Source organism: Vicugna pacos, chromosome 25 (genome assembly GCF_048564905.1).
Source record: "Vicugna pacos chromosome 25, VicPac4, whole genome shotgun sequence".
Classification (NCBI taxonomy): domain Eukaryota; kingdom Metazoa; phylum Chordata; class Mammalia; order Artiodactyla; family Camelidae; genus Vicugna; species Vicugna pacos.
Window position 1 is genome coordinate 1,350,857 of NC_133011.1, and position 18,845 is coordinate 1,369,701.

At 35.6% G+C, this 18,845-nt stretch overlaps 1 pseudogene; it reads right to left on the reverse strand.

The window, feature by feature from the left end:
• Window positions 1-18,509, reverse strand: part of LOC140689214 (nocturnin pseudogene) — a 73,229-nt pseudogene extending 54,720 nt beyond the window's left edge.
• Between the last annotated feature and the right edge of the window lie 336 nt (window positions 18,510-18,845).

The following is an 18,845-nucleotide window of genomic DNA, read 5'->3' on the forward strand; positions in this document are numbered from 1 at the left end:
AAATTGAATCTGCCTACTTGAGATACTGAGGCCTCTTCCCTCTTTATCCGCTACATTCTGGCCTGGAAGTAATGCCTGCAGGAACCTAAGCTGTGAGGTGTTTTTAAAGGCATAGACACATAGACAATGGAATAAAATGGAAACTCAGAAAACAGAACCATTCTTGATTTGTGACTAAATTTCCAGTGTGAAATAAGAGAAAAACAGTGTTTCCAAATATGGTGTTGAGTTAATTGGCTATGCCACAGGAGAAGTAAAATAAAACTTGACCATCTTCTCAAAGCATCCAGAAATAGTTTGTGATAGATTGTAGATGTGAATTATTTAACATGGTAGCTTGCAGAAGAAACATAGAAAAATATTGAGATATGAAAATATGAAAATTTCTCATATAGGACATAGAAAGGTCTTTATTAAGGAATGAAAAAGTTTATCTAAAGATACCGTTGATTTAAGAATTGTTAAGCCACAGACTGGGGTAAGATATTTCCAATGCATAAGCTGTGACTTTTACTCAAATTAGGAAAATAACACATAGATATCAATTTTAAAAAAGCCAATTACATTTTAAAAATGAGCAAGAGGCTTGAAGAGAAGATGCTTGATGGAAGATCAATAAATATATAAAATACTAGCCAATCTCATTGGTCATCAAGGAAATACAGATTAAATCCACAATGAGACGCCACTATATACTCACCAAAATACTTAAATTATGAAACAAGGAGATTCCAACTGGTGGGACTGATGCAGAGCAATTGCTGCTGCTTCTTTTGTTTGAAGTACACTCAATTACAATTACAATTTTTTTGAAGTACAGTCAATTTCTAGTGTACAGCACAATGTTCTAATCATGCATAAACATACATATATTCATCTTCATATTTTTTTTATTAGAGGATATTACAAGATATTGAACATGGTTCCTTGTGTTATACAGAAGAAACTTTTTTTTTAAATCTCTTTTTATATATAGTGGCTAACATTTGTAAATCACAAACTCCCAAATCTATCCCTTCCCACCCCTTTTCCCCGGTAACCATAAGAATGTTTACTATGTGCCTCCATTTCTGTTTTGTAGACGAGTTCATAGTGTGTGTTATCTTTTTTTTAGATTCCACATGTGAGTGATCTCATATGGTATTTTTCTTTCTCTTTCTGGCTTACTTCACTTAGAATGACGATCTCTAGGTCCATCCATGTTGCTGTAAATGGCATTATTTTGTTCTTTTTATCACTAAGTTGTATTCCATTGTACAAATATACCACAACTTCTTTATCCAGTCATCTTGTTGATGGACATTTAGGTTGTTTCCATGTCTTTGCTATTGTATATAGTGCTGCTATAAACATTGAGGTGCATGTATCTTTTTGAATTCAAGTTCCCTCTGGATATATACCCAGAAGTGGGACTGCTGGATCATATAGCATGTCTATTTTAAGTCCTCTGAGGAATCTCCATACTGATTTCCATAATGGCTGTACCAAACTACATTCCCACCAGCGGTGTAGGAGGGTTCCCTTTTCTCGATGCCCTCTACAGCATTTATCGTTCATAGACTTTTAAATGATGGCCATTCTGACTGGTGTAAGGTGATATCTCATTGCAGTTTTGATTTGCATTTCTCTGATAATTAGTGATACTGAGTATTTTTCATGTGCCTATTGGCCATTTGTATGTCTTCACTGGAGAATTGCTTGTGTAGATCCTCTGTCCATTTTGGGATTGGGTTGTTTGGTTTTTTGTTATTCAGTTGTATGAGCTGTTAATATATTCTGGAAATTAAGCCTTTGTCAGTCAGTGACACCATTTGCAAATATTTTCTCCCATTCCGTAGGTTGTCATTTTGTTTTGTTTATGGTTTCTTTGCTGTGCAAAAGCTTGTAAATTTAATTAGGTTCCATTTGTTTTTTTGTTTTTTTTTTGTAGAACAATTGCTTCTGTCATTAAAAACAAAGGATGGGTAAATTGGAAAATAAGTACAAGCAAAAATACTCAGCACCATTAGTTATCAGGGATAGGCCAATGAAAACCATAATGATAGTTAAATGGTATAGTACTGGAATAAAAACAGGCACATAAACCAAAGGAACAGAATAGAGAACCCATAAATAAACCCACACATGCAGAGTCGACTAATCTTTTACAAGGGTGTCAGGAACACACAATGAGGAAAAGATGGTTTCGTCAACAGTGTTCAGAAAACTGGATATCCACATGCAAAAGAATGAAATTAGATCCCAGTCTTACTCATAATTAACTTGAAATAGGTTGAAAATGTAAATATAAGACCTGAAACCATCAAACTCCTAGAAGAAAACATAGAGGAAAAGCTCCTTGACATTGGTCTTGGCAATGATTTTTTGGATAAGACACCCAAAGTACAGGGAACAAAAGCTAAAATAAACAAGTGAAACTATCTCAAACTAAAAACTGCTGTACAGCAAAGGAAACAATAAACTGAAAAGGCAACTTATGGAATGGGAGAAAATTTTTGCAAACCATTTATCTGATAAGGATTGATATATATATATATAAGTAAATAATTAATATAACTCAATAGCAAAAACATCCAATTAAAATGTTGGCAAAAGACCTGAATGGACCTTTTTCCAAAAAAAAAAAAAAAAAAGAAAAATCCAAATAGCCAATAGGTACAGGAATAAGTGCTAAAAGTCATTAATCATCAGGAACGTGCAAATCAAAACCATAGTGAGAAATCACCTCAAACGTGTTAGAATGGATATTATCAAAATGATGATATAACAAATTTTGTGAAGATGTGGAGAAAGTTGAGCCCTTGTTCACTGGGAATGCAAATTGGTACAGCCATTAGGGATAACTGTATGGTGAGTCATTCAAGTATTAAGAACATAATTATTATACAATATAGCAACCCTATTCTTGGGTATATACCTTAAGAAAATGAAATCAGTATCTCAAAGATATATCTGGACTCTAAGTTTATTGTAGCATTATTCACAGTAGTCAATATATGGAAAAAAAACTGTTTCCATAGATGGGTGAATGGACAAAGAAAATGTGACACATACACACAATCACACAATCAGTGGAATATTATTCAGCCATCAAAAGGAGGAGAGCCGGCCATTTGCAATAACCTGTATGAATCTGGAGGGCATTATGCTAAATGAGAGAAGCCAGAGTAAGATAAACATTTCATGGTAACACTTATATGTGGAATAAAAAAAAGTCTCATACTTAGAGCATAGAATGATGTTGCCAGGAGCCCTGGTGGGGAGAGGGAAAGGGGGAAATGTAAGTCAAAGGGTAGAAACTTTCAGTTAGAATATGAATACATTCTGAAGATCCAATGTACAATTAATAATACGATACTATATATGTAAGGTTTTCTAAGCATAGATCTTAAAAATTCTCATCATAAAAAAGTAATTAAAAAAGACAAATGTATGAAGTAACTGATGTGTTAATTACCTTGATCTTGGTAAACATTTTGTACGTATATCAAATCATGTTGTGTGCTTTATATACAATTATTTGTCAATTATTCCTCAGTGAGTCTGGGGAAATTTTAAAAAATAAATGCATAAAATGTTTCAGTTATGCAAGTAGGATTAGTTGCAGAGCTCTGCCATACAGCACATTGGTGGCAGTAAACAAGACTGTATCATGCACTTAAAACTACATGTTTTACATATGTTAAGTGTTCTTACCACAAAAAACAAAGCAAAGAGATATAAGGAAACTTTTGCAGAGAATAGATAAGACTATTACTTTGATTGTGATGATGGTTTTATGGGTGTATCTTTATTTTCAAACTCATTAAATTGTATACATTAAATACATGCAGTTTTTAGTATATCACTTATACCTCAATAAAGATGTTTAAAAACAAAAAGAAAAGTTTGACAGTAAGAGTTTGTGAGGTTATAAGAGTATACGGGGCTCTCATATACTGCTGGTCAGAATACAAAGTCCCATTAAAAAACTCTATCAGTATATTATAAAATTAGACATATACTTACCATATAACCCAATAATTTTACCATTAGGTATTTACTTAAGAGAAATGAATGCAAATGCACCATGAAGACTTGAGTTAGTGTGTCTAGCAGCTTTATGCATAATAGCCCAAAATTAGGCATTTGGGTTGTTTCTATCAACTGTGAGCTAAAAATACATCACGTAGGTCCATACAGTGCAATACTACTTACCAGCAGAAATTGATATTGCAATAACATAGATCAATTTAAAAAGCCTGTTAAGTGAAAAAAGTGTGATGTTGCTACCTACTGTATTGTTTCCATTTTTTGTGATATTCTATAAAGAGCAAAATAACCATGAAAAAATATTACTAACATACCAAGGAATAATTGACTTCTCCCCAAAACCAAAATCCCTAAGATATATCTTAATGAATGTAGTAATCTTCTGGTTAAAAGAAAAAATTATTTGGGCATTCAGGTGAAATGATTCATTTATTTTTTAGAGAAAAAAATCAGTGTGGGCTCCGATTCAGATCAATATTCAGCACACAGAAACAGTGATGTAACTTTCAGGTTGACTGTCAGCTTAAAGAATTTGCTAAGTATTTATTATCCAGCCAAAGTGTCCATCATTATTAAATGGTGACAAAAAATTGAGTATGAGAAATAATTTTTCCTACAGACTTTCTTAGGTAACAACTAGTTGTTACCAATCAACCAATTCAGAGATGACTGAGGAAAATTCTGTAAAAAGCACTAAGAACCATCATGACGTATAATTAAATATGAAGCAAATATGAGTACAGGAGTGACAGGAGGATGCAAACAATGTATGCTATAAAACTGTAGAAATAATGTAACAAAATCATAGGAAAGGAGAGGAGAAAAAAGTTGTGAGATACTCATAAATATATCTTTTGTAAGAAACTTTCAATGCGTGGTTAATATTCGGTACAAGGGAAGCAGGAAGGAGAAGCAAACAACGGAGAAGATCTTTAAAGAGTACATTACATGATCACCATGTGGGCTGTATCCTGATGAGCCTCAGAAAGAACATCGTGATACTTATAGTTTATGAAGTAATTTTAATTCTAAATTAGAATAAAGTCATTTTATTAAAATAAATTATGATAAAATAAATTATAAATTTAGAATTTCTGAAGGTCAGTGGTACTTCACTTAACACTCCTTTATATTTTATATTTCTTTTTTATATTTTCTTATAAAATAATTTGTTTTACGTATGTTATCAAACAGTTGAGAATTTTAAAATGTAATTATTCAAAATTAACTCTTCTGTTTGAAGTACTTCTCATAGGAATAACTTTTTAAACAGTGTTTCTCAAATCAGATTGATTTGAGAGAACACACCTCTGCTTATACCAATGTTCATTTATATTAAAGATGTAATATTAAAGTGCACATATTTATAATTCAATTATGAAATCAAACATGGACAAATTAAGTACAAGCAATATTACAGAATAAAATTCCAATTAATAACATTATAATGGGATAAATTATATTGTTTTGAAAGGTAAATGATTATTTTAAATATTAGTTTATTTTTTAATGGTGCATAGAAAATAACAGTGAAGACCAAAGTGAAATACTTATTTAGATAATTAAATAACTATTTAAAAATATTAGATAACTGAACATTAAATATAATACATTTATAGTTAATTATTAATATTTTATAATTAATAAGTTACAATTGACTATAAATAATTATGACATATATTATATAATTAAGTCATTAATTATCCATTAGTAATTTTCCTTCATTTACTATAAATTAACTGCTAGTAGTTGATATGTACAAAACTGAGCTTTGTCCTTAATAAATCAGCTTTCAATTTGTATATCACTTAAATTGAAGGTTCTTTTGCATTGGCATAATTATTCTACTATGGGTAGTGTATAATTCATTATACCTTTATTTGTAGAGTAATACATGATGTCATGGATTTTCACTTGGTGCTAGTAAGTCATTTTTTTTATGAAGTCAGTATGAGTTTCCAGCTTAATAATAAACATTTTTTGTTTTTGTTTTCACCATAGGACAAGCCATAATTAGTTTAATCAGATATACTTATCAAAAGAGCATAAGTTAAATGTTGTCACTTTAGATACTAATTTATAGATGATGCAATTCTAAGCCCAAACTTTGGCTCTGAAATTGAAAAGCATGGAAAGTTTATGAAGTTGCCATTCAGGGGACGGAGAATAAGTAACATGTAACCAGTTATTATGAAGTTCTAAAAATGATATGACTCCTTGAAAACTTATCCTTTGAGGGACACTGAATGAGATCTTACCTAGGTTGATACTAAATACAATAATTTACAACTATTTTTATAATTAGATTTTAATGCACACAGGTTAGTTTTTAAAATAATATTTGTCAAAATCCCCCAATTTGGCTGCGTTTCGAGTCTATAAATATTTTTAAAATATTTAATGATATCTCTTTGTTTTCTAAGGTAGGTCTTTAAATTTCAGGCTTCTAAGTGCTCTGAAACTATGCTCAGAAATACTAATAAGTTGTACTTATTCCTGAGTTTTTAATGTCACTATTGTCTGCTGAAAATCCAATCTTTAAGCAGACTTATATTTTTCACTCAGGGACTCATCACTAAGCAACTAATTACTCACCCTCAGTAGTGTGTATATAGAATTACCGTATTTAAAATGCTGAAATATTTGCAGTGCCTTATCATGATTTCTTAGACAAAGTCTATGGAACCGTGGATATATAAAACTACATTACAGTATTTGATAGGCTTTTCTATGTGGAGTAACTACTGAAAACACAACACTGAGACCTGGAAACTTTACCTCTCATGTAACATTAAGGTAACTCCAGGGAGATTAAACTAAATAAATTGTATAGTTCATCTTCTTAGTACCTAATTTCAGGATGCTGTTAAATATTTTAAAGTAGCAAATAAATCTTTATGACTTTATATAGAGATGAGAGAAACCACTATATTCAGGTTTTGGCCCTTACACGTGTAAAGACATGTTAAATATAGTATGATTTACAATATTACACAGTTGCTTAATATACATTGTTGTTGCTTTGCTAAAATACATTTTAAAAAGCTAAAGATTAATCCAGCTTGAACTCAGTGTTTATTAGTAAAATGTTCTCTCCTGTAATTTGAATAGATATTCCCCAAAGGGGAACAAAATGACAATTCATTAAAGAATACAGATAATGCACTAGGAAAAGAATTATATCTTGTGAAAAAACACCACCCATTTGAAACCTTGGTAACTGTTCAGAATCATTTTTCTCATCACTGTAATCTGAGACTATCTAGAACAGTAGGTAGTAATTCGAGGGAGGTCTTTTTTGTTTCTCCAGTTTTCAAGGACGTTAGGCTGTTAGAACTTCAGTTATTCAGTTCAAAAGATTTTTTTGACTTTCCAGGAAGCTTGTGAACGGCAGGCTTATAAGGATTAGGACACAGAGATGAATAGCTGAAGTCCAAATAATGACTTTGATATTCTCTGTGCCTCTCTCTCCTATCAAAGCTAGGGGGAGAGCTCTTCAATGAGAGAGAATGAAGGTCGACAGACAGGGGGTGTTTGGGGGCCGTAATTTAACTAGTATGCAAATGATTTAATACATTCTTTTTACAGCACTTGGGGCAATTACTAAACCTGACATGAAAGGTCTAACTTTCAAGGAAACTAAGCTTAGGTTCGGTATGCAGCATCATGGAACCAACAGAGTAGCCAGCACCCAGCATGGAGCGTCATGTTGCATAAGTAAGAAAACGGAATTACTCTCGGCCCTATGGATTTACAGTCTGTGAGGAAATGACTTCCAGGGTGGAAATTTCACAGTTAAAATGTTGCCACTGCACGGAATAGCAAAATTGGAAGGAAAAAGAAAATCCTCTCAGAGTATTATTTTTGAGAATAGAAAAGTGTTTTTATAATTTTAGGGTGTTTTCTTTTCATACAGAGAACAGACCATTTTGAAAAGTTTCAAATGAATTTAGAGATTATTTGCAGGAAAGCAAATTATCGGCTCTTTATTTTATGAAATACAATAACTCAATTACTAAGAAGCCAGGTGCTTTAGAGAATCAGTGATACATAAAATGAATCTAAAGTTTGTGGTCATACAGACAAACTATAGCTTTGCTGCTGTGGAGGAATTTTAGGGCACATGACTTACCTTTTGCAAATCTTAGATTACTTATTGCTGTAGTGGTATAATGATACTTAGCTCACTGGATTGTTCCTGTGACTTATGGAGATAATATGAAAGTATCCTGGTAGTTTGTAGACATTCAATAATCCTTCTGTTTCTTTCCTTTTAGAAGAAATAGCTAAGTATGTTGAATTGTATGCATAATTTTTATCAGAATACTTTGATAGATACTGTCATTTTAAACTGTGTTTTCTCTATCTAAAAAATAGGTGGTAAAAAAATGCCTGAACAATCATGCAAAGATTTATGATGACTAAATAAGATGATGCATTCAAAAATTTTTCAAAGGCTAAAAAGAATAAAAGCAATGTAAATTATTTTCTAAAAACAAAATGGTTTATTGCAGATATAAAAACATGTAAAGCATATCACTTTATAAAATCTAAGGTATCTATGTGCCAACAATTCACCTTCAGAAATAAAAATACTGCTTAATGTAATGAGAAGCAACCACATAGGTATCTTTTCTGTTCCCTCACTAATCACTCACCCTCCCTTCGCCCATACACAAATAACTACTGGCCTAATTTGACAATCATTGTTATCATGAATTTCTCTGTATTTGTAGTACATATACATTCTCCTAGAATTATTATCTTGCATGTGTTTAATTGTGAAAGGGAACATATATTGCCTGTATTCTTCTATAACTTGTTATTTTATTTGGCATTAAATTGTGAACTCCATCTTGTTGATACACAGGATTCAAATTAATTTACTTTCAAAGCTTATTATTTCTTTCTGTAAATCAGCTGACCTTTATTTTTGCTAAGATTTTTGGCCAATCAGTTTATTTTCAATTTTTTATTATTGTAAACAATGCTGCTATAAATATATATACATTTTTTATAGCACTTGGGGCAATTAATAAACCTGACATGAAAGGAATATATATATATATATAACATATATATATAAAGGTATATATATATATATATATACATACATGAAAGATATATATATATCTCCACATTCCCCTGTCAGAGAGGTTTTCGTGAAGATATATCTAGGAGTAGATTGCCAGATATGATAGGCTCATATTTTCTTCTTTCCTGGACTATCACAAAATGCTCTCTAATTTGTGTTAATTTGTGTTTTTAGTCTTCTGCCTTGCAATTAAATAGTCCAAATGTCTGACTTTTTCCATTTTATAATTTTGTTCTTTATTGTTTCTGCTTTTCATGTCTTAAGGTATCTATGTGCTCCTTAGGGCAGAAATCATTTCTTTTTTTATTTCTAAAATTATAAAGTTTTCTTTTCATATTTAAAATTTTATTTCAGAATATTTGCAGGTGCTGTAGAAGAGAGGAATGAAGGACTTTTTAAAAAATACTCAGATTACTGATTAGTTCAAAACCATTTAATTCAAAACCATTTACTGAATAATTCATTATTTCTCCACTGATCTTGCTTGCCACTTCAGCAAACACCAAGTTTCCATATATGCACAGGTTTTCTTGGGGATCATTATTTTATTCCAGCGGACTCCCTTTTCTTACACAAATTTCACCTAGTTTAACTCTGATAGGTTTTTAATTCAATACCTGGTAGAGCAAAATCTTCTGTCTTGTTTTTGTTGGGTTTCTATTGCTGTGTTAAAAAAATAAATCACAAATTTAACAGCTTAAGCACCCAGTCATTGTCTCAGTGCTTGGTAGGTTAGAAATCTGGGCTTGACATCACTTGATTCTGGTTTCAAGGTCTCCCAAGTTAAAATCCAGAAGTACGCTGGGCTGCCTTCCCATCTGAAGCTTGAGTCCTCCCTTCTCATGGTGTTACGTCAAGAGTCAATTCCTTGAATTTGTAGAACTCAGGTCCCCGATTCCTTGCTGGCTGTCATATGCTGTCCATTCTCAACTCCTGAAGGGCATTACATTTCTGTCACGTGGCATTCTCCATCTTCAAAGAGAGCAATGGCGTATCTCCCTTGCATTAAATCCCTCTCATGCTTTAAATCTCTTTTTCAGGAAATGTACAATTCCATTTAAGGGCTGACTGGATTAGGTCAGGGCCATTCCAGATAATCTCCCCTTTTTTTTTTTGAGGAAACTGGGCCGTGCAACATTGTAACATAGCCTAAACACAGGAATAACTAGATAATCACAATCACAAACTTCATGAAATAGCTATATAGGACATGTACATCAGCAGGAGGAGGTCTTGAGAGCCATCTTAGAATTCTGCCGATCACATTGTTCTTCTGATTCAGGTGTCCCTTGATTGTAGTCCATGCCTTTCATAGAAATTTTAGAATCATCTCATAAAATTTAACACAGCTTTCTGAGTTATTCCAGTGGACTCCTTTTCTTACACAAATTTTCACTGGATTTATATTTAATACACCAGTATAGGACAAATCAACCTTTTTATGATACCATATTCTCCTACTTCTAAATGTGACATATGACTCCATTCATTTTAGTATTTAGTCATATGTTTCATTAGTTATATATTTTCTCCCTCCTGGTCTTGAACAATTTTTGTTGTACTTATTCCTGAGTAATTTATTTTTCTTTCTTATTGAAATTTTCTAAAATTGAATTTAAAATTATTTTAGTTGGGTTTCAGAATTCAATTACATTTTTACTAGTTTTATTGAAGGGCAGTATATATATGTGTATATATATGTATGTGTGTGTGTGCAAAATAAAATGCATATAGCCCAACAATTTTCTATTCAACTGAAATTTTCTTTTTTGTACCAATGTGACACTGTCTTACTAGAGCTTCAAAATATGACATGCTATTCAGAATTAAGTTCTCCTATTTTTATTCTTTTTCAAAATGTCCTTGGCTCTTATTTGTCTTCTGCATTTTCACATGAATTTTAAAATCAGCTGGTCAATTTCACACACACAGAATAAATCTGCTGGAATTTTGATTTGAATTATGCTGAATCATTAATTTATAATAAACTTAATTTACTGCTCACTCTTTGCCTTATTGTTGCCATGTATTTCAATTTTATATCCATTTTAAACTCCAAAGACATTACTATAATTATTTTGCTCAGTCATTATCCAGTCAATATTCATTTATAATTTAGCCTTTTCTAAAATTTGTTGCTGAATTTCCTCCTCTGGAGTCATTTGCACTGCTTGTGAGAGTCATTCAAGTATTTGTTTTACTATATAATTGTCAGTTGAATTGAAAAGTCCTGTGTCTGAAAGCACCTTTAGTTTACAACTACTTTTTTTTTTTACTTAAAAACATTTTTTAATATATATTTTTATTGAAGTGTAGTCAGTTTATAATGTGTCAATTTCTAGTGTACAGCACAATACTTTAGCCATATAGGAACATACATAAATTTGTTCTCATATTCTTCTTCACCATGGTTACTACAAGATATTGAATATAGTTCCCTATGCTATTTGGTATAAACTTGTTGTTTATCTATTTTTTGCGTATTAGTTCATATCTGCAAATCTCGAATTCCCAATTTATCCCTTCCCATCCCCTTCCCCCACTGGTAACCATAAATTTGTTTTCTCTCTTGTGAGTCTGTTTCTGTTTTCTAAATAAATTCATTTGTCTTTTTTTTTTTTAGATTCCACATGTGAGTGATACCATATGGTATTTTTCTTTCTCTTTCTGGCTTACTTGATTTAGAATGACATTCTCCATGTCCATCCATGTTACCGCAAATAGCATTATTTTATTCTATTTTATGGCTGAGTAGTATTCCATTGTATATCTATACCACTTCTTCCTTATCCAGTCATCTGTTGATGGACACTTGGATTGTTTCCATGTCTTGGCTATTGTAAATAGTGCTCTTATGAACATTGGGGTGCGTGTATTTTTTAACTGAAGTACAGTTGATTTACAATGTTGTGTTAATTTCTGGTGTACAGTTGATATATCTTTTTGAATTAGAGTTTCTGTCTTTTCCAGATATAAGCCCAGGAATGGGATTGCTGGTCGTATGACAACACCATTTTTAGTTTTTTAAGGAACCTCCGTACTTTTCTCCAAAGTGGCTGCAACAATTTATGTTCCCACCAACAGTGTAGGAGGGTTTCCTTTTCTCTACACCCTCTCCAGTATTTATTATTTGTACACTTTTTAAAGATGGCCATTCTGACCTGTGTGAGGTGATACCTCATTGTAGCTTTGATTTTCATTTCTCTAATAATTAGTGATGGTGGGCACCTTTTCATGTGCTTGGCCATCTGTATGTCTTCTTTGGAGAAATGTCTATTTGGTCTTCTGCCCATTTTTTGATTGGGTTGTTTGTTCTTTGATAGTGAGCTGTATGAGCTGTCTGTATATTTTGGAAATTAATTCCTTGTCAGTTGAATGATTTGAAAATATTTTCACCTATTCTGTAGTTCGTGTTTTCATTTTGTTTATGATTTCCTTTGCTGTGCAAAAGCATATAAGTTTGACTAGGTCCCATTTGTTAATTTTTGCTTTTATTTCTATTGCCTTGGGAGATTGAGCTTAGAAAACACTGCTAAGGTTTATGTCAGAGAATGTTTTGCCTATGTTCTCTTCTAGGGAGTTTATGGTATCCTGTCTTATATTCAATCTCTAAGCCATTTTGAGTTTACTTTTACATATGGTGTGAGGGAGTATTCTAACTTCATTGATTTATATGTGGCTGTCCAGCTTCCCCATTACCAAGTGCTGAAGGGACTGTCTTTTCTTCATTGTATATTCTTGCCTCCTTTGTTGAAAATTAACTGACCATAGGTGTGTGGGTTTATTTCTGGAGTCTCTCTTCTGTTCTGCTGATCCATATGTCTGCTTTTGTGCCAGTGCCACACTGTTTTGATTACTGCAACTTTGTAGTATTGTCTGAAGCTGGGAGGATTATGCCTCCAGCTTTGTTCTTTCCCCTCAGGACTGCTTTGGCAATTCTGGGTGTTTTGTGATTCTGTATACATTTTAGGATTATTCCAGTTCAGTGAAAAATTTCCTGGGTAATATGATAGGGATCACGCTAAATCTGTAGATTTCTTTGGGTAGTATAGCCATTTTAATAATATTAATTCTTCTAATTCAACAGCATGGGATACCTTTCCACTGGGTAATTCTTTTAAACTTTACATGCTTACAAAAAAGCCTGTCAAGCAGCTCTATTCATTTTTTTCTTTTAATTTTGCAAACATTAGGAAAGATGTTACATACAAGAAGTTCACATTAGCCAATGAGGTCATGAAGACTGCTTTCAGAGAAAACAGGAACTGCCCAAGTATTGATTATTAGACTAGGAATAATTAGCATATTTGTCTTTCAAAACCAAGCTCTAATAGACAGAGCCAGTCTTGTTATTTTAAAGAGTATTTAGAAAGAGTTAGCATTAAGAACATTTTGCCACAGGGAAATATACACAAAATGTTATGATAAATCACAGAGGAAAAAATGTGACAATGAGTGTGTATATGTCCATGAATGAAAAATTGTGCTGAACACTGGAATTTGACACAACATTGTAAAATGATTATAAATCAATAAAAAATGTTTAAAAAAAAGAACATTTTGCACCTGATATATGTTATTAATAGTTTACATTAGCTTCCCCTATAAGGGAAGATACTATCTTACTTTATAAATAGGTCTTATGGGAAAATGGTTTCTTCCTTGAGGTTAAATAATCAAATATACATTTTTAATGTAGGGATAGTTTAAGGCAATTTGAAAGCTAACCCATGTTGGGTTGTAACATGCCAAACTCCTAAAATAACAAAGACTCCATCATTCACGGTGTTTTAAAGACTCATTAAGTTTGGTCTCCATGCTTTATGGAATATATAGAGAAGCTAGAAAAATGCCCCCCAAAGACTAACATTTGTCAAGAGTTAAAAAGCAGACGATAGCTGAGTGTGATAAAAGGTCATGTAAGAGAGAATGTTTAGGTATTAATAAATTCTTAAAAAGTTAAACATATGAAAACTATAAGAGGTAAGTGACAGTGATTACCAGGTCCTTTCCTAATTCATTAAGGATGGAAAAGGTAGTGGTTTGAAATTGCAGTAGGAGAGATTTAGGTTAGATTTCAGAAAGAACTTCCTAACTATGATGGTTGCTGATCACTGAATGAAGGATATACTACATTCTGAAAGAGCTCCTTGCAGACATTTAAGAATGAGATATAAACTTTTTCCTCAGGGGTGGTTTAAAAGTAGTCCCACCCAACCACAGTGACATTAAAATTGTATTCTGAAGTCTTTTTAGATTCATTAGTGAAAGTTGGTCTGTGTGTGTGTGTGTGTGTGTGTGTTTAAAGGTGAATAGATATAACTTATGATCACAAAATAAAGCAATGGATTCCACAGCACAGTGACAAAACTAGGTGGCACAATAAAAGCCACATACCTTGTGAATATGCTGTTCATAAAAGAAATTAGGAAATCCTCAGCTTATGAAAACTAAGTGTTGACTTCGAGGTTATTTTAAATGAAGCAGTGCATTGATAGAGCCATCAATTTTTATGAAAATCAGAAAAAAAATCTCATAAAAGCCCCTTCTTTGCCTTGCCTTGAGAATATTTTAAAAACAACAAATTTATAAATAAAACAGAGAATAGTCCTTAAAATAAAAAGTCTGAGTGTAAAGTCTATCAGCTAGAATGCAGCTCTTCCACTTCCCTTGCATCCAGATAAGAACACAAAAGCTTGGGAAAGCTGGGTGGATTATTCAGGTTCCCTTGCTCGGGGCAAAGACAGGGACAGAAACAAAGTGGCTGCTGCGGCACACTGCCCAGATGCCTCCCCCAGCCCGCCCCACTTGTATAGGCTCATTCCGTCTGTCAACAGCTAGGAGTGCTGGTTGCTGAAACAAACAGCCAGTTTCCTCTCCAGGAATTCCCTCTTTCTCTGGACACTGTCCTCTGCCAAAGGAAAGCTGCCTTGCCCAAGTCTGTGCTTTCTCCCTAGGGACAGCGTGCGTTCCACGACTAACTCATGCGGGGCCAGGGGAAATTCAAAGGACCAGCCTCTTTGCCTCAATTCAGGATAATCCAGGACCCTTTGAAGGGCCATTCTAGCTCCAGTGCTTCCCCATGGGATCTGCTGAAGCCTTTGGTTCAACTGTACCACGGTTCAGTGTCTCCATCTGTCTTGTCCTGGTTCCACTGCTTCAATTATGGAAGACAAAAGGAGCTTCCCAGAATGCTTATGTATTTCTCTGTGCTGTCACTACTGTGGAATAAGACAGAGGAGGGAAGCAGTTAGTTTAAGGGTTAAAACTGGAAGTGAAATAGAAGAATAGATGGAGACGGCAAAAAGAAGAAGTGAAATCAAACTACTTCCTTTCTCCTCCATCTCAAGCTCCACTTGTACACAGAGACTGAGAGAAACAGATGGACCCTAACTCCTTCCTGACTAGATGATGGACTTCTGTCAGGGGCATTCTTCCGTCCCTTGCTGGGTAAATTCCCAACTGCTTGCTTTTCAGGGGCAAAGAATTAAACTCTTATTACTACTGATGACGTGGATATTTAGGATCTTGTTCTGAATCTACTAATATTTATTGACTGTGTTCATCCAAGGGAAATATAAAAAATTACAGAAATACGTATTAGGATTCTTTAGCCAGGGCACATTCAAAATATTATTCAGACAACTTAGCAGTTCACGCTAAGAGTACCAAAATGATGACAATTGCACTACTACAAAACCACAGTCTTCTGTTCATTGTGGACCCCTCATACATAACCCATCACTTAAATTTTACCATTTTACCTCCCGCATTGTTCTTTCATATCCTGTGATCTCTAGCCCCACTGCTGTTGCACCAGTTCAAGCACCCATCATTTTTATCTTTGCCTTTATTTTGACATAATTTCCTACTTAAAGACAAATGGCAAAAATAGTGAAAGAACTTCCATATACCCTTCACCCAAATTCCTCACATGTTAATGTTTTTTTTTTAGCTTTAAAAGACCATTTATTAATCTTGAATATTTACAACTCATGGATTAAAATACTTTTAATTTATTACCAATAGGCTATTTTGGGTGATTTTGTTTGAAAGGGGCTTTACCTGTTATCTATACCATTTTGATTTCTGATGGAAGAGAATTCTGGGCTGTTTTTCTAACTTTATATCCTTCTTTCTAGAATTTTTGAACCAGTAAACTTAGTAAATTTTAACAACAACCTCATTAACAGGCTAGAAATGGTTTCCCATCTCCGAAAAGGTCCCACTGACTTTTTAGCCACTGCCACATAAAGGCTCCCAAATAACCTATTGTGAAAAGCACATACCGTTACGAATAATGGCACTAAGTGACCTCAAACACACCCCGCTACCATTCTGATGGGAAACTGGAAATGCCAACATTGATTAAATAATGAAGACTGGCCGTGGACTCACTTAAAGAAACACAGTAATAGGGAACATGGAGGCAAAGTAAGGATTCATGAAGAACCTATCAAGGAGAACTGATACTCCATTTAAATAACAAAAACCCCTCTAGGTTAAACAGGTCCTTTGTACACTACGATTGTTAGACCCTAAGTAAAAACATCTTTAAAGCTGTAAGAAAATTTCTATAAATTACGCTAGAACTTAATGTTTTGCATGGTTTTAAAATGTTCATACTGCTTTAATTTACTTAATTTTACATGAAGATATAAAAAATAAATATTGCCATGCATAACTTGCTGACATTTAAAAAACCACAAATAAATAACTTGCAATGGTGTCTACAGAAACTACTCCTGCATACTTATTGTTAGTTATGGAGGACTCAAGCAAGTCTATTTTTATATAGCATCCTCAACTGAAAAAGCTTCAAAACAAGCCTAACATAATGCCCTTAAATGATCAAGAAAATGCTACAGGGAAGAAAACAGTACAAACCAAAACTGGAGTGCAAACACCTTTTTTGCCGTAGGTTTTAATGGAAAGGGGTTGTGAGCTATGGGGTTCCTTCCCGAGGGCATGCTGGAAACACGGAAAGTGAAGTTGGGGAAACTGGGAATCCTTCCTCAGTCAACTTCTTATCCAACTTCAGTTTCCTGAAACATCCCTGGTTAAGACTCCTGTGATTAAAAAGACAGACAGGCACTTATAAAAGTCCATCAAGGTTCCTCATTAAAGCTGAAGTCACACACTAGAGACAGGTGGTCTGAAGGGTAATTGAAGGATGGTAGGCGGTTGGGTCCGATCTGTTCCTCGGTGAGCAAATCCAGAGCCGAGCGCACACTGAGAGCGTGCTTGGAATACCAGATGTAGTCCAGGGTGTGCCGGCACTCCCCTGAGGCCCAGATCTTCCAGGTCGTGTATGGGGGCTCCGACTGCCCATCAGCACTCAGCAGCTTGTAGGCGCTGTTCAGGTTGAGGCTGGAGGAAGCGAAGTGTTTGTAGACCTCCTCCGTGGGCTCCGCATTAAAGTCCCCACAAACAATAAGGGGAATCTTGGCTCCTTGGGTGATGTTCTGCAGGTTCTGGAGAAGGTCGCAGCCTTGAGCTGATCGAAATCGCTCCCAGCCAGTACGTGCTTTTAAGTGGGTGACGGCGATGCAGAACTGTCGGCTGGACTCCTTGCACTCCAGTGTCTGGGCGATGGCCACCTGATTGGTTTTCAGAGTCATGGCTGTCAGCCTGATGTTGGCACTGTTGACTAGCTTGAATCGGTTCTGAAGAAAAAACAGGGCACAGCCATCCGGCCGGTTCTTGTGTTCTACGTCTAGACATGGTGACCAGGGCTTGGGGAAGAATGCGCCTTGATAGCCCAGTCTACTGAGAAGTGGGTGGAAGGTGTCAAAATAGTGGTCCACCTCTTGGAGGCCAAGTAGGGCTGGTAGGCTAGGATTTCTTCCAGGATGAGACACTTCTTTCTTCCCACTTGAGTGCTTCGATAGGGCACTGGACAAAGTTGTCTTTGCCTTCTCCAAGAGCTTGGGCGAGGATGTTCCACTGCATGACCCTAATAGGTGGGTGGTGGCTACTGGGGCAGTCTGCCCTCAGATCCACAAAATCCCTCTGGAAGCGGGGAGGGCGAGTGTGCAGGACAGCCCTGCATTCCTCGAGGAGCTCTTTAGGATCAACGGGCTCCAGATGTTCTGGGTCAGGTGCCACCAAATACTCTGGGTGCTGGGAGGCGGCGCTGCTGTTCAGTGTCTTGGCGAGAGCACCATAGAGTCTGCTCGTACCGTTTCCCATGGAATACACTGTTCGGGAGCAGCACCTCGCGACGCCGCGGGCCGCTGAGGCCGCCGCCAGTAGCGGGGCGGGGGGGGGCGGTCGCGGGCGGGGGCGAGCGGCGGCGCGGCCGCGGGCCGGGCGGGCGACACAGGCCGGGCGCGTCCCTCTGCAGCAGGGCGGAGCAGAGCCGCCGCGGGCTCTGATACATGCCGGGCGCCGCCGCCACAACCGCCGCGGCCCCTCGCGCGCCCGGCCGACCCGCGGGGCCCGGCCGAGGCGGGCGAGCCGAGCAGACTCTCAAGCCCGTCCAGACGGCGGCTCCCGGGCTCCTTCTCGCCCAGCGGCGGCCCGGGGGAGAGTCCTGAGCAGGCGAGCCGGAGATGAAGAGGCTGGAGCGGCGGCAGCTGCGGCCGCTGACTAGCTGTCTATGTTAATGTTTTATGATATTTGTTTTCTTTCTTTTCTTTCTCTCTATTTTTCCCTGAACTGTTTCAGAGTAGACATGAGGCATCTTTACTCATCCACCCAACACCTCATGGTGTAT